Here is a 22216-nt window from a genome sequence, read left to right as displayed (position 1 = left end):
TCATCAAAAACTGTTATGTGGCACGTGACTATACAGTTTAGCCTTTATTTCAAAACTACTAGTCTGAATTAGCATACCAAAGTGAAATCACAGGGTTGACCTGGAGCAAGCAAATGGCAGAAATACTGTATTTCAAGGGGAAAGAAAATAATTATTAACAGTAGATGGAACTCTAGAATGTTATAAGGCTGTTAAGACGTAAACACATACAGTTTTTAACCCCTGAGAGAATCAAATTTTTGTATAATGATATGGTAGTTAATTTATCCCAATAAACTTAATCATAAATACATTTATTCTAGGTTTAAGGAAATAATAAGAAGTTCCTCTCTTCAAAAGATCATTAAAAAAAATTACCTTTTCACATTCAGGAGGTTGATATCTGAGAATTTTAATTCCCAGTTTGAAGACAGCTTAGGCAAATAAGACCATGAAATGTTTATCTCCTTTAAACCCACAAAAACCTAGGTGTGAGTAAAAGGCCAACCTAGAATGTGGGGCCCTGAGTTTAAGCCCAGTACTAACACGCATGCACATACACACAAACCAACAAAAACAAAACAGAAAAAGTGAACATTTAAAGCTTAAGTTATGTTTCAGTTTTCTGGAAATTTGACTTGTAAAATTCTATATCTGATGATAGCAAGTAAAAGTGGTATATGGAATTTGTTGTACTGTTTTTATCTATCTTTCATTTAATATTTTAAGAGATTATCTAACAAAGCTTTCTTACATTTGGTTACTAGTTGCCTACACCCTAGCACATTTGCTGATGAATGACTTGGCCAGTAATTAGAAGTAGGAAATGTCCTATCTATATGATTTAATTCTGTAGCTTTAAGTCTCTACCCTTATTATAGCTAAATGTCCTGAGGTGAGAAATGTTTCCTGTTGTAATGAATCATCTTTGCTGCTTTGCTGGTGTTCTTGTCATATTTTCTTTAAACATTATGCTTCCAGGGATAGAATTATTGGTAGTATTTGACTCAGAAATAAAAGTGTATGTATGTATTACAATGATTTCAAAGGGTTGGCTTGAGGACTTTGAATCTTGGAAATTAATACAACCTTTATTAGCACTTTGATATTTTTTTCTTGATTTTAAAATTAACTTTTATGCGTTTTTAACCTGATCTTAGATAACACTTTCACATTCTCATGAATATTAATAATTACCATGATAAATGATTGTATCATAGTCTGTGTGGATGTATATTCCCATTCTATTTTTTTTTGTATATGTAAGTAACCATGGAGACTCTTTCCATTTATATATAGGGTGTTTCCTGTGTGTAGTGTTAACTTTAGGTTATTATCATAAGTGATTTTTAGGTACATTTTAAAGTCTGTAAGTAGGTGATCACTAATTACTGAAGATAAATTTATATTCTTAATCGAGTGCTTGTTGCTCAGAACTTTGTCAACATTAAATATATTTATAAACATTTCATAAAGTACACAACATATTCTACTTCTTTCTTTACTACAGAGGTAAAACCATAACAAGCAGTAGATATATTTCCCTTATGAATTTTTAAGAATTTAAGAATTAATGTAGTCAGATACTGTAATATACTTTTGTTCTGCTGATCTTATGAAATTCCCCCTTCTCCAGAAATGTAAAAATAAACAATACTGATTTAACACTGTTTGTTCAGTTTTTTCCTAAGAAAATAAGCCTTTTTCATCTAGCATTGATTCAAAATGAAAATATAAAATATTTTCCTTAAAATTAGTAGTTGTTTCAGCTCTATTAAATGTGTGTGTGTTTTTTTTTTTTTTGGTCTGGTCGTGGTTCCTGAACTCTGGGCCTGGGCCCTGCCCCTCAGCTCTTCAGCTCAAGGCTAGCACTCTACCCCTTGAGCCACAGCGCCACTTCTGGCTTTTTTCTTTCTGCTTATGTGGTGCTGAGGAATTGAACCCAAGGTCTCATGCATGCAAGGCAAGCGCTCTACTACAGAGCTACCTTCCCAGTCCATCTTTCTTTTTTCTTTTTTTTTGGTTGGTCGTGAGGCTTTAACTCTGGGCTTGAGACTTCATTTTGCACACCCTAGAATTAGCAGTTTCTCCTTTGTTGAGCAAAAACAAAATTATAATACTACTTAAGAGTGTAGACTACAAATAGAAGTAGAATTTATATAATTAGTGATACTAACATCTAAAATCAATCTAGGATATTTGCTATTTTATTTTTATTTTTGTGTCAGTCGTTGGACTTGAACTCTGGGCCTGGGCGCTGTCCCTCAGCTCTTCAGCTCAAGGCTAGCGCTCTACCACTTGAGCTGCAGCACCACTTGAGGTTTTCTGGTGGTTTATTGGAGATAAGAGTCTCACGGACTTTATTCCCCGGGCTGGCTTTGAACTGTGATCCTCAGATGTCAGCCTCCTGAGTAGGTAGGATTACAGGCGTGAGCCACCAGTGCCCGGCACTTTTTTTTAATTTTTAAGTAGTTTTAAACGGGGTCTCCCTAAGTTTTCTAGATTGGCCTTAAGGTCCTCTTACCTTACCCTTCTGAGTAGCTGGAATTACAGGGTGCTTATCATGTCTAGCCTAGTGTATTTCCTTTATTAAGCAGTAATACATAACTTGCTATCATATACATACATATGTATTTGAAAAAGTATTCTGTTGTAAGATTTCACACTGCAGATTCACAATACTCCCATCAAATGTGAAGGATGGCAAAATAATATAGTCAGTGACATTTAATAATGAATAATATAAATTTCAGGTGAGTATTGAGAGGGCCATTCATGCCAAAGAACATTTTTAGTTGAAAATAACTACTAGTTACTAGTAGTTATTAGTTCCTTCCTTCCTTCCTTCCTTCCTTCCTTCCTTTCTCTTTCTTTCTTTCTTTCTTTCTTTCTTTCTTTCTTTCTTTCTTTCTTTCTTTCTTTCTTTCTCTCTCTCTCTCTCTCTCTCTCTTTCTTTCTTTCTCTCTTTCTCTTTCTTTCTTTCTTTCTTTCTTTCTTTCTTTCTTTCTTTCTTTCTTTCTTTCTTTCTTTCTTTCTTTCTTTCTTTCTTTCTTTCTTTCTTTCTTTCTTTCTTTCTTTCTTTCTTTCTTTCTTTCTTTCTTTCTTTCTTTCTTTCGGGTCTGGTCATGGGGCCTGGGCGCTGTCCCTCAGCTCTTCAGCTCAAGGTTAGCATTCTACCACTTGAGCCACAGCGCCACTTCCGGCTTTTTTCTTTTTGCTTATGTGGTACTGAGGAATTGAACCCAGGGCCTCATGTAAGCAAGGCAAGCGCTGTACCACTGAGCCACCTTCCCAGCCCTAGAATTTCTTATTTTATGAAGTGATTATTCAGTATCCTAAAATCATTGATAAAAAGAGGTACTGTACTTTCACATTATAAAACTGCTGACTCCAAAGCTGTTGATTTATTAAATAACGACTTCTGCATTTTCTTGCAGCAAGAAAGACTAGATTTAAGCTTGAGTGTAAAACAATAATAAATACTTGAAAAACCATGTGTCTTGTGTTTGGAGATTAAAGATAATTACAGATGAGAAATTTGATAATGAAATTTCTATCTTGAATGGTAATGCCAAAGGGCATGATTTATACCTTTTCTTCCTACTAGAATTCTCCTTTACAAAGGATGAATTGCTTTAGACAAGTTCACTTAAAGTGTTAATAGAAAATAGGAGTTGTTTATTAGAGTTTGAAGTTTAAGGAAAAAGGATCCTACTATTCTTAAACACTTTCTCATTAGAGAGCAGGTTTACATTTCATAAAATGAAGTAATGCTTTCAATTAGATTGGTTGTTTTAGAGTTATCAAGATTCTTCTGGAAATTGTGTGTGTATATGTTTGTAAGATTTACTTACTGGCAGTACTTGAGGAAGGTTATAATACTTTTCTGTGTTAATCCACCCACCTTGTTCTGAGATTGAACCTAGGACCTCTCACATATGCTGTGCAAGCCCATTAACACCCAGCTAGATCATCAGTTCCTAAAGTCTGTAATTCTTTCTGAACTGTTCTTACTAAATACATATTTTTATGTTGGTTTTACAGTAATGTTTCTTCTCTGAGAAATTACCTTCCCATGTTTTATAAAAGATAAAAACATTATTCAAATATAATAAACATAAGTTGAATTTTCATAGTACATTAGTGTAATAGTAACTAAGAATCAGATTATCATTAGACCCCCGGAAACTTCTTGGATCCTTTTTCTGGGTTTTAAACATCTGCCTACCACAAGGAAACCACCATTTATGTCTAGGACAATACAATAATTTTGTTTGCTTTTGAACATAGAAATCAGAATATGTGTTCTGTTTTGTGTCTGGCTTTTCTCATTACATTTAGCCTGAGAAATCCTGCAGTTCAATCTGATTTATATAGCACTCTGACTGATGTTTTCCTCACTGCACTGAGAGTTCAAGAACTAGGAGAAGACATCAAAGAAAATCATTCTTTGTTTTTGGACTGTAGTAGAACATGTTTCCATTTTAGTATTATTTAAGTACACAATATATTTTAAGTTTCTGTTATTAATGGCTTATGTACCTCATCTGTCTCTCCTCTCAAATCCCACTTAAAATTTTTGTTTTGAAAACTGTAGTACAGTACTCCTGGCCAGCTAATGCCTTTTTGAACTTTTATTACTTGGTAGCTTGCATTTCATTCTTTGAATTCTTCAGTCAGTGATTCCTGTTCTAGTTTTTATGATAGCCTGTAGTTTTAGGTACTTCAAAGAATGTTGAAAACTCTGCCCCTCACAAACCCCCACCCCCCAACCAAGAAACAATCCTGATTTAAAATTCAGCCATTTTACTTTCAAAGTATTTATATTTATGATTGGTATCACAATGTGGCATGAAAATGCTAAAATCAGATTATAGACCACTACAGAACAGAATACTTAGTATTTCTTTTTAGACAGCTTTAAGTACAACTTTGTTACTAAGAATTCCTTAATATTTTCTGCTCATTTTATATATGTATGTTATTTATTTAATATTAGTTATTGATTGACTAATTGTTGGCCGTGACTGCTTGTAGTCTGGGCTTGGGCGCTATCTCTGAGCTTCTTTTGATCAATGCTATCACTCTACCACTTGCACAGCTCTACTTACAGCCTTTTCTGATTACTTTTTTAGAGGTAAGAGTCCCTGGAACTTTCCTACACTGACTGACTTCCAACTTCGATCCTCAGATCTCAGTCTCCTGTAGCTAGGATTACAAGCATGAGCCACCAGTGCCCTACAGCTTTCTTTAATTGGAAAGTCATAGTGAAAGATTCATTACTATATATATCTGTGTATACGTTTTCCTTTCCCATATGTCTTACTGTTAGTCTGGTAGTACACTTAATACTCTTATAAGAAAGTTTGGTTGAGTATTTGTTATAGCCAGTCTATATAAATGGCTAGTAACAATGGAAAAGAGCTATTGTGTTCAAGAATAACATGTATATTTCAGGACCTATATTTCTAAGTCAACTTTTACTAAGCTTTTTTGGAAGTTAAATTTTATGTTACATAAGATTTAGCTTAATTTCTAAGAATGCATTTGCTGTGTGTGTGTGTGAAGTACTGAGATTTGAATTCAGGGTTTTGAGGTTGATAGGTAGGAGCTCTCTGCCATCTGTTTGGGAGGAACGTTATCTCCGGAATGAACACAGAGTTACTTATCATGTGTGTGTGTGCATGCCAGAGACATACAAACGGGAGATTTTTTTTTTTTTTGGTCTGGTCGTGGGGCCTGAACTCTGGGCTTGGGTGCTGTCCCTCAGCTCTTCAGCTCAAGGCTAGCACTCTACCACTTGAACCACAGCACCACTTCGGCTTTTTTTCTTTTTGCTTATGTGGTGCTGGGAAATCGAACCCAGGGCCTCATGCATGCAAGGCAAGCACTCTACCACTGAGCCACCTTCCTAGCCCCCAGACTGGAGATTTAAACCTAGGATCTTGAGCAAGCATTAAGCTATACACTCAGCCTGTAAATATTGTTGGTGAGCAGCTAGTCAGCATTTTCTAGTTTGACTGTGGCTACATATGTAGGTAGATCTTTAGCAGACTTTGTGTGTGTGTGTGTGTGTGTTTGCGTGTTTGTGTGTTTGCGCTGCGCGTGCTAGAACTCAGGACCTCTTGAGCTCTCACATGGCTTTTTTGCTGCTCTAACACTTAAGCCACATCCTCACTTCCAGCTTTTTGTTGGTTAATTGGAGATAAGTAGATTTTTTCTGGGGTCCTATTAAATGAATTAAGGTTTAATTCAAATAAAACAGAATAGTGTTAATTTCAAAGAGAAGCTTGAAGGATCATTCTGGTCACTTTGAATATTGACTTTTTTGTTTTTGGAGGGTGTTTTGTTCTTGAGCTTTCTCCCCACTCCTTTCCCTGTGGATATTGTTTTAATTGTGTACTCCTAAGATAGTTTCAAACTCGATTTTCCTGCCTTTCCTCTCAAATCCTGGGATTAATTCTTTGTAAGTGCACAAATAAATCCAGGTGTGGTGGGTTTCTCTTGTAATCCTAACACTCTCCAGGCTGAGAGGAAGGAACATTCTCATTTCAAAACAATCCTGAGCTACGAAGTAAGACTTTGTCGCAATAAACATTTAACTCAGTAATATTTGAATATGACCATCAGCACAATCTAGTTTTAGAACATCATCATCATTTTGAAAAGAACTCTAATGCCTATGTTGTTATTCCCACCTTAAGCCTGTTGTAGTTTGAAAAAAATAAGCTGATAGAGGTCCTTAGCACAGTAATAAAAACCTTCCTGTAAATGTTTATCCAGAAACTTTTTTACTTTTAAGAAATTCGTAATAAAGTTCAGTGTTACTCTTACTTATTGTGTGCATTTGTATGTTTTTCTTAGAGATATAGTATAAACTATGAATCTTATTTAAGGATAGGAAGAAGTCATTCATTAAATTGGCCATCATTGAGGATAAAGAGGAAAGAGGAGAAAGAATGTAGTTGAGAGACATTTATAATTTGTAATTCATAGTGATACTGACTACCTAGTCAGGGCAAGAGTGAGTAAGACCCTATCTGTAAAAGCAAAAGGACTTGGAGGTTTGGGAGTGTGACTCAGTGGTAGTCCTGAATTAGAGGCCTTGAGTTCAGTCCTCAGTATCCTGGAGAGGGAGATAAGTGTTAACTTTTTTTTGCTCAGTGTGGTGATATATTCCTGTAGTCCAGCATTTGGGAAGCTGAGGCAGAAGGATTGCTTTGGAGCTAATCCAGGCTTTACAAAAAAAAAAAATAGTAATTAGCATAGTACACAGACAAAGTCCAAGTATCTGCCTTAAAAAGTCAGGGAAGGTCGCTCATGCCTTGTAATCCTAGCTACTCAGGAGGCTGAGATCTGAGGATGTAGGTTCAAAGCCAGCCCAGGCAGGAATGGCCATGAGAATCTTATCTCCAGTTAACCACTAGAAAACTGGAAGTGGTGCTGTGGCTCAAGTGGTAGAGCACTTGTCTTGAGTTGAAGAGCTCAGGGACAGCACCCAGGCCCAAAGTTCAAGTCCCACGAACGACAAAAACAAACAAATAAATGTTGTTAGGGGCTTTCCTCAAACTCTTGTCTCAGCTTCCTGAGTTGTACAGAAAAGAGCTATCAAGCCTAGCCTACCTGAGTTTTTATATCTAAAATCGTCAGTTTTTATGGCTGTACATGTGGCTCTTTTAAACTAAAATACCTTTCTTTTGGTGCTTGTACTAGGGCTTGAACTCAAGGATTGGATGTTGTCCCTGTTTTTTTTTTTTTTTTTGTTCAAAGCTGATGCTCTACCACTTGAGCCACAGCACCACTTCTAGTTTTCTGTTGGTTAACTGGAGATAAGATAACTGGATTTTCCTGCCTAGGCTGCTTTTGAACCATGATTCTCAGATCTCAGCCTTCTGAGTAGCTGCATTACAGGTGTGAGCCACCAGTGCCTTGCTTTAAAGTGTCTTTAGAGTATGTTTGTCATGGCTTATAATACAGTTTTTGTTTGTAGTTGATTAATTGAATGATACACTAACACTGAATATTGTCCCTCTTTAAAAGAGGAAATTCTGCCATGTGCTGGTGGCTCATGCTTGTTATCCTAGCTACTCAGGAGGTTTGGATCCTGAGGATTTTGGTTCAAAGCTAGGCCAGGAGGGATAATCTTTTTTTTTTTTTTTGGTCAGTCGTGGGGCTTGAACTCTGGGCCTGGGCGCTGTCCCTCAGCTCTTCAGCTCAAGGTGAGCGCTCTACCACTTGAGCTACAGCGCCACTTCCGGTTTTCTGGTGGTTTATTGGAGATAGGAGTCTCACGGTCTCTCCTGCCCGGGCTGGCTTTGAACCGTGATCCTCAGATCTCAGCCTCCTGAGTAGCTAGGATTACAGGCGTGAGCCACCAGCGCCCGGCCAGGAGGGATAATCTTTGAGACTTATCTCCAATAAACTACCTCCCTCCACACTCCCCCCCAAAACAAACAAACAAACAAAAAACCCCAAAAACAAAAAAACCCAGAGTGGAGCAGCAGTGACTCAACCAGTAGAGTGCTAGCCTTAAGCCAAAGAGCTCAGAGACATTGCCAAGGTCTGAGTTCAAGCCCCAGGACTGGCACAAAAGAAAAAAAAAACAGGAAATTCTGACACATCATATCACATGGATGAGCCTTGAAATCATTTCACTAAATGAAATAAACCAGTCACAAGAAGACAATTTGTCTTCTGGATGCTTCCACTTCTATGAGGTATTTAGAATATAATTATATAGAAAGGAAATAGAATGGCTTGCCAAAACCTGGGGGAGGAGAAAGCGAACCTTGTTATTGAATATTTCACTTTTACAAAATGATTAGAGTTTGGTTAGTTTTGTAGATAGATGTAAATGATGGTACAAAATTTTGATTGTATTGAATTCCACTAATTCTACTTAAAATGTTTAAGGTGGTACATTTTATTTTTGTGGGTTTTGTCATACCTCTATAAAAATATTAGGGGGCTGGAAGGTGGCTCAGTGGTAGAGCGCTTGCCTTGCATGCCTGAGGTCCTGGGTTCGATTCCCCAGCACCACATAAGCAAAAGGGAAAAAGCTGGAAGTGGCTCTGTGGTTCAAGTGGTAGAGTGCTAGCCTTGAGCTAAAGAGCTGAAGGACAGCGCCCAGGCACAGAGTTCAGGCCCCATGACTGGACCCCCCCCCCCCCAAAAAAAAATTAGGGTTTTGGAGGTAATTGTGACCTCTAAGAGACATACATCTGCTAGAAAATGAAATGTCCCCCTTCAGTACTGTTGATGCTTTCTTTTTGGTGTATCTCTAAGTGAATGGTAGCAAATAAGTAATGAATAAATACGTAGAGTATTAAAAATCTCCATTTATATGTAAATGTGCTCATGAACATAGCTTAATGAACTTTTGTACGTATCCAAAAATAATAGAATTTTTGCGAACAAATGCATCTATATCTTAAATGCAATCTTAAATGTCAGTGTTTATCAAGACACTAAAAAAGGCCAGATATGGTGGTTCATGCCTGTAATCTTAGCCACTCAGAAGGTTGGGATTACAGTTCAAAGGCAGCCCAAGCAAGAAAAGTCTGAGCCTTTTATCCCCAATTAATACCAGAAGTGGAGCTGTGGCTCAAGTGTTAGAACAACAGGGGAAATAATTAAGGGACAGCACCAAGGTCCTGAAGAGTTTGTATTTCCCAGTGCAAGCACAAAGGAAAAAAGACCTAAAAAGTATTCCATGAACCAGTATGTTTATTTTAAGGAAGTAACTAGTACAGATATACAATGTATAAAACCAGTCCTCATGCTTTAAGATTATAAATAGTAAAATATCAGAAGCAATGTAAATGTCCTTATGTGATGAAATGGTTAAGCGATCATATGGTTTTGTATAGTTAACAATTTAAAAAAGTAGAAGGGTATGGCTTGTTAAATGGTGGTGGGTACTGTGTATATGAATTCAGATTTTTTAAAAATACTTGCTTTTCTTCTTCTTCTTTTTTTTGTCAGTCGTGGGGCTTGAACTCTGGGCCTGGGCGCTGTACCTCAGCTCTTCAGCTCAAGGCGAGCGCTCTACCACTTGAGCTACAGCGCCACTTCCGGTTTTCTGGTGGTTTTTATTGGAGATAGGAGTCTCACGGTCTCTCCTGCCCGGGCTGGCTTTGAACCGTGATCCTCAGATCTCAGCCTCCTGAGTAGCTAGGATTACAGGCGTGAGCCACCAGCGCCTGGCGCTTTTCTTCTTTTTTATTGTGAAAATACTGTACAGAGGGGTTACAATTACATGGGCAAGATAATGAATACATTTATCAAGCATTGTTGCCTTTGTTTACCCTTTCCATCCTGAATTCAGACTTTTTTGTTCCATATTTGTTAATTCAGTGTTTTGGCCAACTTTAAGCTATAACAACTGTGAATATGAGAATTGTCTGCATGAGTTGTTAATGGTAATTAGGGTTTTTGAGAAACTAGCTTTGGGGCATTTCTCCCTCCCTCTTCCTGTATAGCCAAGGCTGATCTCCTACTCACGATTCTCCTGAGTTGGTTTCTTACATGAGTTGGGATTGCAGGCTGCCACCACAGTTTTCCTCTGTAGATTTTTGGTAGTAGTAGAGAACCTAGACTAAAGATTGATTATGATGGTGGCAAAAACTGTGGTATGGTACTCTTGGAAAAAGATAGTAAAATATCAAGAATTTATAAAAATGCTATTTATCTGGTAATATTGAAGGTCCTGTGTATTGGTATTCAGACTGTGACATTGATATCAAAAGTTATTTATGGAAAGACTGTCCCCTATGAGAAGAATGGTCAAATATCCCTAATTCATTAGGACTTTTATTTGTATTTTTGTTGTTGTTTGATTTGTGCTAGTCCTGGGGCTTGAACACAGGGCCTGGGTGCTGTCCCTAAGCTTTTTAACTTAAGACTAGTGCTCTGCCACCTGAGCCACAGTTCCACTTCTAGCTTTTTGATGGTTTATTGGAGATAATATCTCATGGACTTTCCTGACTAGGCTGACGTTGCATTGTGATCCTCAGATCTAGGTCTCTTTAATAGCTAGGGTGGGAGACACTGGTGCCCTCCCTGCTCATTATGACTTTTTAATCTTACTTTAATGTATTTTAAAAAATTTTCCTAGTCTTGTTCTTTATTATTGTTGATAAAAACCACTGCAAATTCTTAGAAGTCAACTTTTCAAAAGGACCAAATGATCATTACCTATGACTAGCTTAAAAGAAAACTGACATAAAAAAGCATTCTTAGCTGTGGTGGCTCACAACTGTAATTCTAGCTACTTAGGATATTAGAAGAATCATCGTTTGAGGCCAGCCTAGGAAGAAAAGTTCCTTAGGCCCCTTTCTTAATGAATTGCTGTAGGAGGTAGGTGTGCCTATTGTCTTACCTACAAAGAGAAGCCTTAATGCAGGCAGGGGCCTGGCGAGAAGAAAGGTCCAATCCCAGAAATTACCAGCAAAAAATGGGCTGGAGGTATGGATCAGCAGTAAAAGTGCATGCTTGACAGATGCAAGATTGAATTGAAAAACCATTCTTGTTTATTTTTTTGAGATACAGTCATGCCATGTACCCTTGAACTTGTAAGTCTCTTGCTTCCACCTATCAATGATTAGTTATATATAACCATTTCCAGTTTGTTTTTTGAGGTAGGGTCTTTTTAACTTTTGCCCAGACTCGCCAGGCACCTGGATCCTCTCATCTCTGCCTCCCATATAGCTGAGAGTGAATAATACTAAAGTCAGAAGTTGGATAAAATATGGAAAATTAGCTTTTTTTTTCTAAATCTAGTTGATAAATTCAAGATGACTACAGAATTATTGAATTTGATTTTAAAATTTCTGTAAATGTAAGGGTTACTTTTAATATTTTAAAGCAAGAGGTTAAGAACCATATTTTTGTAAACCTTTTCAAAATATATACAATTAAGCTATCTATAAAAGATAGCTTTAGTAAGGAAAGCTGCAAGCTGATTAAAACCAAACCTTATCTGCAGTTAACCAGCAGAAAGCTGGAAATGGAGTGTGGTGGAGTGCCAGCTAGTGAAAAAAGCTAAGAGACAGCATAACCCCTGAGTTCAAGCCTCAGGACCAGTATGTGCATATATACTCAAAACAATTAGTTATGCTTTTTTGCAAATATTGAAGTTGAATAGTTGTACAGAGCTGAGATTGTATCTTAATGATAAGTGCATAGGACACAGTATATTCTTAATTAATGTACATTGAAATGAACCCGTTAATTCAGACATCATATTTCTATGTTAGGTGTTGTAGAATTAAGCAAGTTCATTGGTACATGCATTGGATTATTTATATATTTTTTCCCCATTTCTCTCTTTCCATTTCCCTCTCCTCCTCTTCCCCTTTTTCCCCTGACCCCTTTTTCTCTTTCTCCCCTTCTCCCTCTTACTCTTTCACCCGTTTTTCCTTTTCTTTCACTCCTCCCTTCCCCTCCCTGTTTCCCTCTCTCCTCCTCTTCTTTCTCCCTTCCTTAATTCCCCTCCTCTCCCTCTCTTCCTCTCCTTCTCCTTCTAACTATATCCCAGCCCTATTTCTTTTCTTTTTTTGGGGGGGGGTCTGGTTGTGGGGCCTGAACTCTGGGCCTGGGCGCTGTCCCTCAGCTCTTCAGCTCAAGGCTATAGCGCTCTACCACTTGAGCCACAGCGCCACTTCCGGCTTTTTTCTTTTTGCTTATGCGGTGCTGAGGAATCCAACCCAGGGCCTCAGGCATGCAAGGCAAGCGTTCTACCACTGAGCCACCTTCCCAGCCCAAGCCCTATTTCTTTTAAGTTATCAGTTAATAAATGATTTTTTTGACTTTGGAAACTGGAAAGTCCAGGGTATGTATAGTCATCAGAAAGCTAATTCAGAATGTTTAAATAATGTTCTTTTGGAGCTCTGCTTCCTTTTGTTGCTTGGCACTGGTAATTTCACTCTTGTTTTTTAGTTTCCCAAGACTGTCTGTTTGGCTGTCTCATTAGCTACCATCTTAGTCCATTCAGGTAGCTATATCAAAAAAGTATAGATTGGGTGATTTATAAACATCAGGTACTTTTCATTTTTAAGGCCTTATTGCTGCCTTACACTTCTAGAGATAATAGTTACCATTTCCTCTGTATGAGTAAAAATAGGGAAGGACACAGCATGACTCACAAAGAAAAATGTCATTCATCAACAAGAAACATACCATAGGAAAGAGTCACACCCCTAGCCAGGTATCTTCTCTTCTGCTTCTCATTAGCACTGGGTTCTATTCAAAGGTACAAATAGTGGAAGGTTGTTTTGAATATTTGCAAGTAAATACATACATATATATATATATTTTAACTTCTCTTTGAATATTGTCAGCTACTGGTAGGAAGTACCATAAATCATGAATCATCTGTTTTTCAAGTGTATCTTATTTGCTTCTGGAAAAAGTTCTTCACTCAAAGTGTTTATTGAATTATTACCATAATGCCATGTATTATTACCGTAGAATTATTACCACTAGTGTCATGGGTTGAAGTATAGTTTAAGATGTAAGATCAAGTCTGGCTCTGTTAGTTGTGTGATTATTAGCATTCGTGGAGTTGGTTTCATGTAAGTGATGCTTGCCTGTCTAATTTAGATTACTGTGAAAATGTAATGAGAAAGTACATAGAGTGATTAGGAATCTGTGTTTGCTATTTCACTCCCTTTGTCATTGTTGGGTAAAATATTTAACTTACAAGCCTCAGCTTTCTCATCTGAAAAGTGGGGTTAGTATTAGTCATGAAAAAATTCATTGATTTGTATATGATTTTTATTTTTTTATCTTTTATTATTTATTTATTTAGGTTGGTCCTGGGGCTTGAACCCCGGGCCTGGGTCCTGTCCCTCAGCTCTTCAGCTCAAGGCTAGCACTCTACCACTTGAGCCACAGCTCCACTTCCGGCTTTTTCTGTTTATGTGGTGCTGAGGAATTGAACCCAGGGCCTCATGCATGTGACGCAAGCACTCTACCACTGAGCCAGCTTCCCAGGCCCAGTTTTTTATTTTCAAGGTAGAGTCTTATTCTATATCCCAGGCTGGCCAGGAACTTCAATTCTCCTGCCTCCCCCAGTGCTGGGATTGCAGGTTGGTACCACCAGCCAGGACTAGTATGCTTCATTTAATTTTCTGGACAACTGTGTATGATAGGGATGTTTTCCTTCTATTAAAGAACGATTGGCAGGTTAATTGTTCAAGGTCACACAAGTAAAGGGTTATTTGGAACCTAGTCTATGGGCTCCTCCCCTCCCCTCCTCCCCAAGAGTACTACTAAACCCTCTCTTCCTCCTTCCTTCCCTCCCTTCCTTCCTTCCTTGCTCTTTGATCCCCTCCTCTACTCCACCCCTTCCCTCTCTTCTTTTTGTGCCAATATAGGGGCTTGAACTCAGGGCCTGTGCACTGCCCTTTACCCTTTTCACCCAAAGCTGACACTACCTCTTGAATCACAGCTCCACTTCTGGCTTTTTGATGGTTAATTGGAGATAAGAGGTTCACTTACCTACCAGGTTCCCAGATTCTCAGATCTCAGTTTTCTGAGTATTTAGGATTACAGTGATGAGCCATGGGCACCTAGCCAGAATACTAGATTTCTTTTCTCAAAATATGCTTTTATACTGGTGGCTCACTTCTGTAATCCCAGCTACTTAGGAGGCTGAGATCTGAGGATCAAGGTTCATAGCCAACCCAGGCAGGAAAGTCCATGAGACTCTTATCTCCAAATAATTAATCAGAAAAAAAAAACCCGGAAATGGTGTGTGTGTGTGTGTGTGTGTGTGTGTGTGTGTGTGTGTGTGTGTGTGTGTGTGTGTGTGTGTGTGTGTGTGTGTGTGTGTGTGTGTGTGTGTGTGTGTGTGTGTGTGTGTGTGATGTGTGCATGCGTGCGTGTGTGTGTGTGTGAGATGTGTGCATGTGTGTGCACCCACACACACAGCTTTTAGTACAGATAATCTAGATAGATGGATTGGTTCATCTCTTTCTTTCTTTCTTTCTTTCTTTCTTTCTTTCTTTCTTTCTTTCTTTCTTTCTTTCTCTCTCTCTTTCTTTCTCTCTCTCTCTCTTTCTCTCTTTCCTCTCTTTCTCTCTTTCTCTCTTTCTCTCTTTCTCTCTTTCTCTCTTTCTCTCTTTCTCTCTTTCTCTCTTTCTCTCTTTCTCTCTTTCTCTCTCTCTTTCTCTCTCTCTTTCTCTCTCTCTTTCTCTCTCTTTCTCTCTCTCTTTCTCTCTCTCTTTCTCTCTCTTTCTCTCTCTCTTTCTCTCTCTTTCTCTCTCTCTCTTTCTTTCTCTCTTTCTTTCTCTCTTTCTTTCTCTCTTTCTTTCTCTCTCTCTTTCTCTCTCTCTTTCTCTCTCTCTTTCTCTCTCTCTTTCTCTCTCTCTCTCTCTCTCTTTCTTTCTTTCTTTCTTTCTTTCTTTCTTTCTTTCTTTCTTTCTTTCTTTCTTTCTTTCTTTCTTTCTTTCTTTCTTTCTTTCTTTCTTTCTTTTTTTGCTAGCCCTGGGGTTTGAGCTCAGAGGCTCAACACTGTCCCTGAGTCTTTTGCTCAAGGCTAGCACGCTGCCACTTGTGCCACAACACCATTTCCAGGTATTTCTGTTTATGTGATACTGAGGAATCGAACCCGGGGCTTCTGTGTGATACTGAGGAATTGAACCCGAGGCTTCATGCATGCTAGGCAAGCATTCTACCACTAAGGCACATTTCCAGTCTCCCCCCCCCCCCCCTTTTAAAATAGAAGTTGTAGGTGTTAGCCATTGTATCTAGTCTCTCTCTTTACACAATTGTTCAGACTGAGTTTTGTACATTCCTTTGTTTTCAAATCACTTTCAACTTAATCTTCCTAGTTTCATTTATTTTGCTCAATAAGCCAGAAATGTACTGCAGAAATAAACACATTCTATTGATGTATAATCAAGAACAGTTAATGGTTTGTTTATAAACTACTAGACTCCTAGATTCTAGATGATTAGAGATTGACTTAGAGTTTAGGTCTTTAAAAGAAAAATTGCTGTGATTTGATTCTGTATAAGGAATTTACTTCAAGCTGAAAAATGAAAACTATAAACATAGCCAAGGATAAGTCCCATAAACCAGAAATGAAAGAAAAATACCTAGCCTTAAATATTTCTTTTTTCTTTTTCTTTTTTTTTGGTCGGTCGTGGGACTTGAACTCTGGGCTTGGGTGCTGTCCCTGCGCTCTTCATGAGTGCTCTACCACTTGAGCCACAGCGCCACTTCTGGTTTTCTAGTGATTTATTGGAGATGAGAATCTCACGGACTTTTCCTTTTAGGTTGGCTTTGAACCGCGATCCTCAGATCTCAGCCTTATAAGTAGCTAGGATTACAGGTATGAGCCACCAGCACCGGCTAGCCTTAAATATTTCTGTATGAAGTTTTATGATGCAGAATCTGAGGACCTAAAAATATCTAGTGTTTTTGGAGTTTGAGAACTGCAGATTCTTTCTCTTAGTGACAATACATTTTGAATTTGGAAAAAATAATGGAGAGAACTCTAAAGTATTCTCAGTTTACCTTGTCTGTGGTGGCCTTTCCCATTTTCCTCTATTGCTATTGAACACTCAAATAAAATTTTTACTTAGTGCTATTTAATGAGTCCACTTTTAGAATTCAGTCTTTGTAGAATAGTTTGTGTAGGGAGAATAAGAAGACATATTCCAGCCATATTTGAATCCAGACATATTTGAATCCTCCCAATCACAGTACTGGGGGGATATGGTTCTACTATTGAATCCTGGAATGTGTTAAATAAAGGGACAAAGGGCTGGGAATGTGGCTTAGTGGTAGAGTGCTTGCCTAGCATGTCCTGGGTTTGATTCCTCGGTACCACATAAATAGAAAAAGCTGGAAGTAGTGCTGTCGCCCAAGTGGTAGAGTGCTAGCCTTGGGCAAAAGAAGCTCCTGGACAATGCTGAGCCTCTTGTTCAAGCCCTAGGACAGGAAAGGAGGAATAGGGGAAGGGGGGAGGGAGAGAAGGGACAATCAGTAACAATCAGTAGTGCTAGTGCCTAATTTGGTTTATTTGTATGTATATGCTCGTAATTATTGGTTTAAATTTTCTTGATTTTGGGTATTTACATAGCAATAGCAATTTTTACTATAGTTGTATGTACATGTGTGTATGTGTATATGTGTATGTGTGTGTTGCTGAGTATGTTACACAGGGCTGTAGGCATGCTAGGCAAGCATTCTGGATTAGAGCTGCACTTTATGCCATAGAATTCATTCTTGTATTTATGTGTTTGTTCTAATAATATAGTACTTGTTAATAATATGTGTTAGTTATTTTTGCTTTTTTAAAAACATTTTGTTAGGTGCAGGGGGCTCAGCCTATAATCTTAGGTACTCAGAAGGTTGAGATCTGAGGAATGAGATTTGACGCCAGCTCAGAAAAGTCCATGAGATTCTTTTCTCCAGTGAAGCACAAAAAACCTGGAAGAGGAAGTGTGGCTCAGTGGTAGAGTGCTAGCCCAGAGAGCTAACCAAGCTATTAGGAGTGTACTGGCAAAGCAAAGCCAAACAAAAACTCTGCCAATTTACTAGATCTCTGTTTTAAGATAAATTTTAGAAATAATACTGTCATTTTATTATTACTTCGTTTTATTTTGTTGTCTTTGCAGCCATTTTCCAGTGGCTTTGAAAGTGCAGATTATATTTAAAATTATATTATACAGAAGTCATTTTCTTTAATCTCAGCTCTCCTGAATATAGCTACAAACCAGGAAATTAAAACGACCTGTTTATTATGGTTGTAAGACTTCCTAAACTCCTATTTCTATTTGAATACCAATGAACATTGAGGCCTGGAAATTGCTTCAGTATTTAATCACTAGAATAAAAATATTAGGACTAGTTGTCACAAAGTGTTTCTGCATTAAATGAGATAATAGTGTTTTCTGCCTGTTATGGAGTGTTCACATCTTAAGTGTATAGCTGTTGCAGTTCATTTGTTGATCAACAAATGAACCATATTTATCATACCACTCAGTGATAAAATAGGAAGACCCGGAGTCTCTCATACACTGGTGGTATTCTGAGAAGGCTTTGCTATAATGTGATCCTGAGGGAGAGCTATAAGGATAAGGGTGACACACAGAAGAAACTCTTAAGAAAATTTCCTAGAGAAGGTGAGAAGTGAGTGATTGTGGATAAGGTGAGTTCTCATTGTTCTCATCAAGTAAACTAGGTTTTTAATAGTAATTGTGATAAGGATCTTAACATACTAAGTGCTTAATATATACTAACAATAATACTTATGAAACCGAGGAAAAGGTGGATTGAGATTTTCTTTGCTGAGAGTAGTTTGAGATTGGAGGCATTGATGAGTTGTTAGTAAAGATAGAACTGGAGAATTTCATATGGGGCTAGATCTTGAAGGTTTTTTCCATAATGAATCACTAAAAAGTTTGAAGTATGAGACTGCTGGTCTGATTAGATAGAGTTGCAACACAGTGTGGCTCATGGGTTGGATAAGATGGAGGAAACCAGATATGTATGATGCTGTTCTACCGATGCTGACCAGAGTTCATATTGTAGAGAGACAGTAAATATATTCTCTGTCTCTGTCCCTTTCTGTGTCTCTCTGTCTCTGTCTTTCTCTTTCTTCCTCTCTGTCTCTGTCTCTGTCTCTGCCTGCCTGCCTGCCTGCCCGCCCCCCAACCCCCCATCACCCCCCATCTCTTTCTCTCATGGTACTAGGGTTTGAACTCAGGACCTCAAACTTGCTAAGCAAATACTCTACCACATGAGCCACACTATCAGTTCCTCTCTGTGTTGATTTGTTGGTTATTTATTTAGCTATTTATGTTTTTTTGTTTAGTACCCATACCAGGGCTTGAAACTCAGAACCTTGCACATCCCCTACATTCAATTAAACAAAAGGTAGTGTGTGTGTGTGTGTGTGTGTGTGTGTGTGTGTGTGTGTGTGTGTGTGTGTGTGTGTGTGTGTGTGTGTGTGTGTGTGTGCGCGCGCGTGTGCGCGCGCGTGTGTGTGTGCGTGCGCATTCTGGTACTGTGGCTTGAACTCAGTGCCTATTGGATATTGGATATAAGAGCCTCATTGACTTTCCTCTTCCAGCTGGCTGCAAACAGTGATCCTCAGTATCAGCCTCCTGAGTAGAGCCCAGTGCAAAATTTCTTATTTAAAATCAAGATTTGTATGTATATGCCCATATCAGCTAAAACTGAATTTCTGGGACAGTTGACTTTAGGAATTTCTTACCACACAGTACAGATTGATAACCAATATGCAACAGAGTCCTAGAGAGAGATGATCACTTCTGAACTTCTCAGTAATCCTCTGAGGTCATAAATAGGGAATAGGATTATTTTTATGGATGAATAAATGAAGATGAACAGAGTGGCTTATAATTAGTTGATTATTTTTGTGTGTATGTGCTAGTACTGGGGTTAGAACTGAGGGCTTGGGTGCTTTCCCTTATCTTTTTTCACTAAAAGCTGGTGCTCTATCACTTAAGCAACTTCCCTTTCTGGCTTTTTGGTGTTGTTTGGAGTTAACAGTCTTACAGAATTTCCTGCCTGGGCTGCCTTCCAACTATGATAATGATCCTCCATTCTCAGTAGCTAGGATTACAGGTGTGAGCTACCAGCCATGAGTTCATTATTGATGACAGTTCATATTCATCTTATTATCTTCCTGTTGACTATGAAGTAAGCTTATTTAGAAAATTTGTAATAGATACACAAGAAACTGAACCTCTGGTAATGACCAATTTAGGGAACCAGAAAACACACTCTTCTATGGTCATGTTTTATATAAAATAAAAATTAGGTTCAACTTTTTATAATAACTAACTGAAATACTGTCTAGGAAAAGTGTTTCTGTCTTGGATAAAATGAAGCAATGCCTGAATGTCTCATTTCTTTAAAACCAGTATACTGCACTAGTTATTTTTCAGTGATGACTGACAAATTAGTTACTATGAATATATAATATAATTGAATTTTTTTCAAGCTCTTTTAAAATTCTACAAAATGGGTCATATTTGGATATAGGGCTTTATTTTTTATAGTATGAGGGTTACATCTGCTTTATGACTGTAACTGGTAATACTTTCTGTGGAAATTTCTGTAGTCTTTTTCAAGGGCCTTCATATGTGCTGTGAATCTGAGATCCTAGTTAACACAGTAGTACCAGTGTTAGCTGCAAGTAGTAGAAAAATAATTCTTTTCAGTGAAGATTGGTTTTTAGATTTGCTGTTGAATGCTTGAATTGTCAGTGAATTTTATTAGTATGGGAAAACAAGCAAAGCTCTGTAGCAAAGAGTAAACAAAATAAAAAGGGTTTAGGAATAGGACTTAATTTTATTTTCCATTTTACATACTTTTAAAGAAACTGAGTAGCTGAGTTTTTAAGACTAGAGAACTAAGTTGCTACAGTTACCTAATTTAGATGAAAAATATACTTGTAATTAGTCATAATGCAATGTAGTTTATCTGCTCCAGAAAGCTTATAGCATTTCTGTGGAATGCTTAAGTTTGGAATGTGTAGTGAGTGAGTGATAAGAGGACAATGCAGGTGCTGTGAGGGTTTTGGCTAGTTTGGTTGCTTTCTTGTTGTAAAAGAAGTAATGACAATCATCAGATTTAGGCTTATTTAGATTTGGGTTAATTTTTTTATAATATTACTTAAGTTCTTATAGTTTGTGTGTGCGTGCGTGCATGCATGTGTGTGTGTGTGTGTGTGTGTGTGTGTGTGTGACTTGAACTTAGGTCCTGGGCACCAATCCTTCCTTTTTCTGCTCAAGGATAGTCAGCTATCTGTCATTTGAGCCACAGCCCCACTTATGGCTTTTTGTGTGAGTGATTAATTGGAGATAAGAGTCTCGTGGATTGCCTCTTGATTGATCTGGCTTTGAACTTCAATCTTCAGATCTCAGCCTCTTGCTGAGTTGGGATTACAGGTGTAAGACATGGGCTCATAAAGATTCTTACTCCTTTTATCTTGTAGGAATTTGGTGTGCTACATCATAGTGAATAATTTTAGAATATAAGTTTCTTTATGTGATAGATATGAATAAAGATACATTTCTTTTGATAAGCCATTGATGAGTTAGTTGAAATGCTTAAATTTTTTTTTTATGAGTTTTTGTTTTGATTTTGTTTTTGGTAATGAGGTCTTGCTACATTGCCCAGGCTGGCTTCTAAGTACTGGGTTCAAGTGATCCTTAGCTCTAGCTGTTGAAGCTGGGACTTCATGCACCTGCCACTGAACCTGGAAACTAAGTTTTGTAACTTTTATATACTATTTATTGTCATAATCAGAGCTACACTGTATATATTTTTCAGACTTAAGATCAGTAATCAAGTTCATGTTTTAAAGTTTATTTTTAAGAATTTTTATGTAGCTGTACTCCATTACTTGAGCCATATCCTTAGTACTTAACTTGTTTGTAAGTAAGGCCTGTACTAGTTTTGCCCAGGTTAGCCTTGAATTGAGATTTTCCTATCTCTACCTTCCAAGTAGTGGGCACATGCCACCATGCCAGGCTTTTTTTTTTTTTTTTTTTTAATTTGACAGGTTGGTTATTGACCTCAGGGACTTGCATATGCTAAGCATACGTCTTAAGCTGAGCAATCTCCCTAGCCCCTCAAGTTTTTTCTTTTTTGTGTATATGCTGATCCTGGGTTTGAACTCAGAATCTGGGCACTGTCCCTGAGCTTTAGTGCTTAAGGCTAGTTTGAGCACTAAAACTAGTCTGCCATGTTGAGCTACAGTTCCACTTTCAGCTTTTGGTGGTTAATTGGAGATAAGAGTCTTACTACCTTTCTTGTCTTGCCTGGATTTGAACCATGATCCTCAGATCTCCTCCTGAGTACATCTAAGATTACAGGCGTGAGCAACCAGCACCCAGCTCTCAAGTTATTTTATTTTATTTTATTTTTGCCAGTCCTGGGGTTTGAACTAAGGGCTTGGGCAATGCCCCTGAGCTTATTTTGCTCTAGGCTAACACTCTACCACTTGAGACATAGCACCACTTCGGTCTTTTCTGGTTATGTGGTATTGAGGAATCGAACCCAGAGCTTCATGCATGCGAGGCAAGCATTCTACCACTAACCCACATTCCCAGCCCCTCAAGTTATTATTTTACATATACCTACAGAAAGATTAAAGTCATTTAAGGGAAAGTCATAATCTTACTTCATTCATAAGCATTATAGATTAATTTCTTCATATTGTCATAAGATACCAAGGTACCTTTTTTTT

At 37.9% G+C, this 22216-nt stretch overlaps 1 protein-coding gene across 5 annotated transcripts in view; it reads left to right on the top strand.

Moving 5' to 3' along the window:
- Positions 1–22216, top strand: part of Zzz3 (zinc finger ZZ-type containing 3) — an 80078-nt gene that overhangs the window by 5774 nt on the left and 52088 nt on the right. The window lies entirely within an intron of this gene.

This window comes from Dipodomys merriami, unplaced genomic scaffold (genome assembly GCF_024711535.1).
Source record: "Dipodomys merriami isolate MVZ:Mamm:240054 unplaced genomic scaffold, mDipMer1.0.p SCAF_7, whole genome shotgun sequence".
Taxonomy (NCBI): Eukaryota; Metazoa; Chordata; class Mammalia; order Rodentia; family Heteromyidae; genus Dipodomys; species Dipodomys merriami.
Note: the sequence above shows the minus strand (reverse complement) of the source record. Positions and strands in the feature narration are given on the sequence as shown.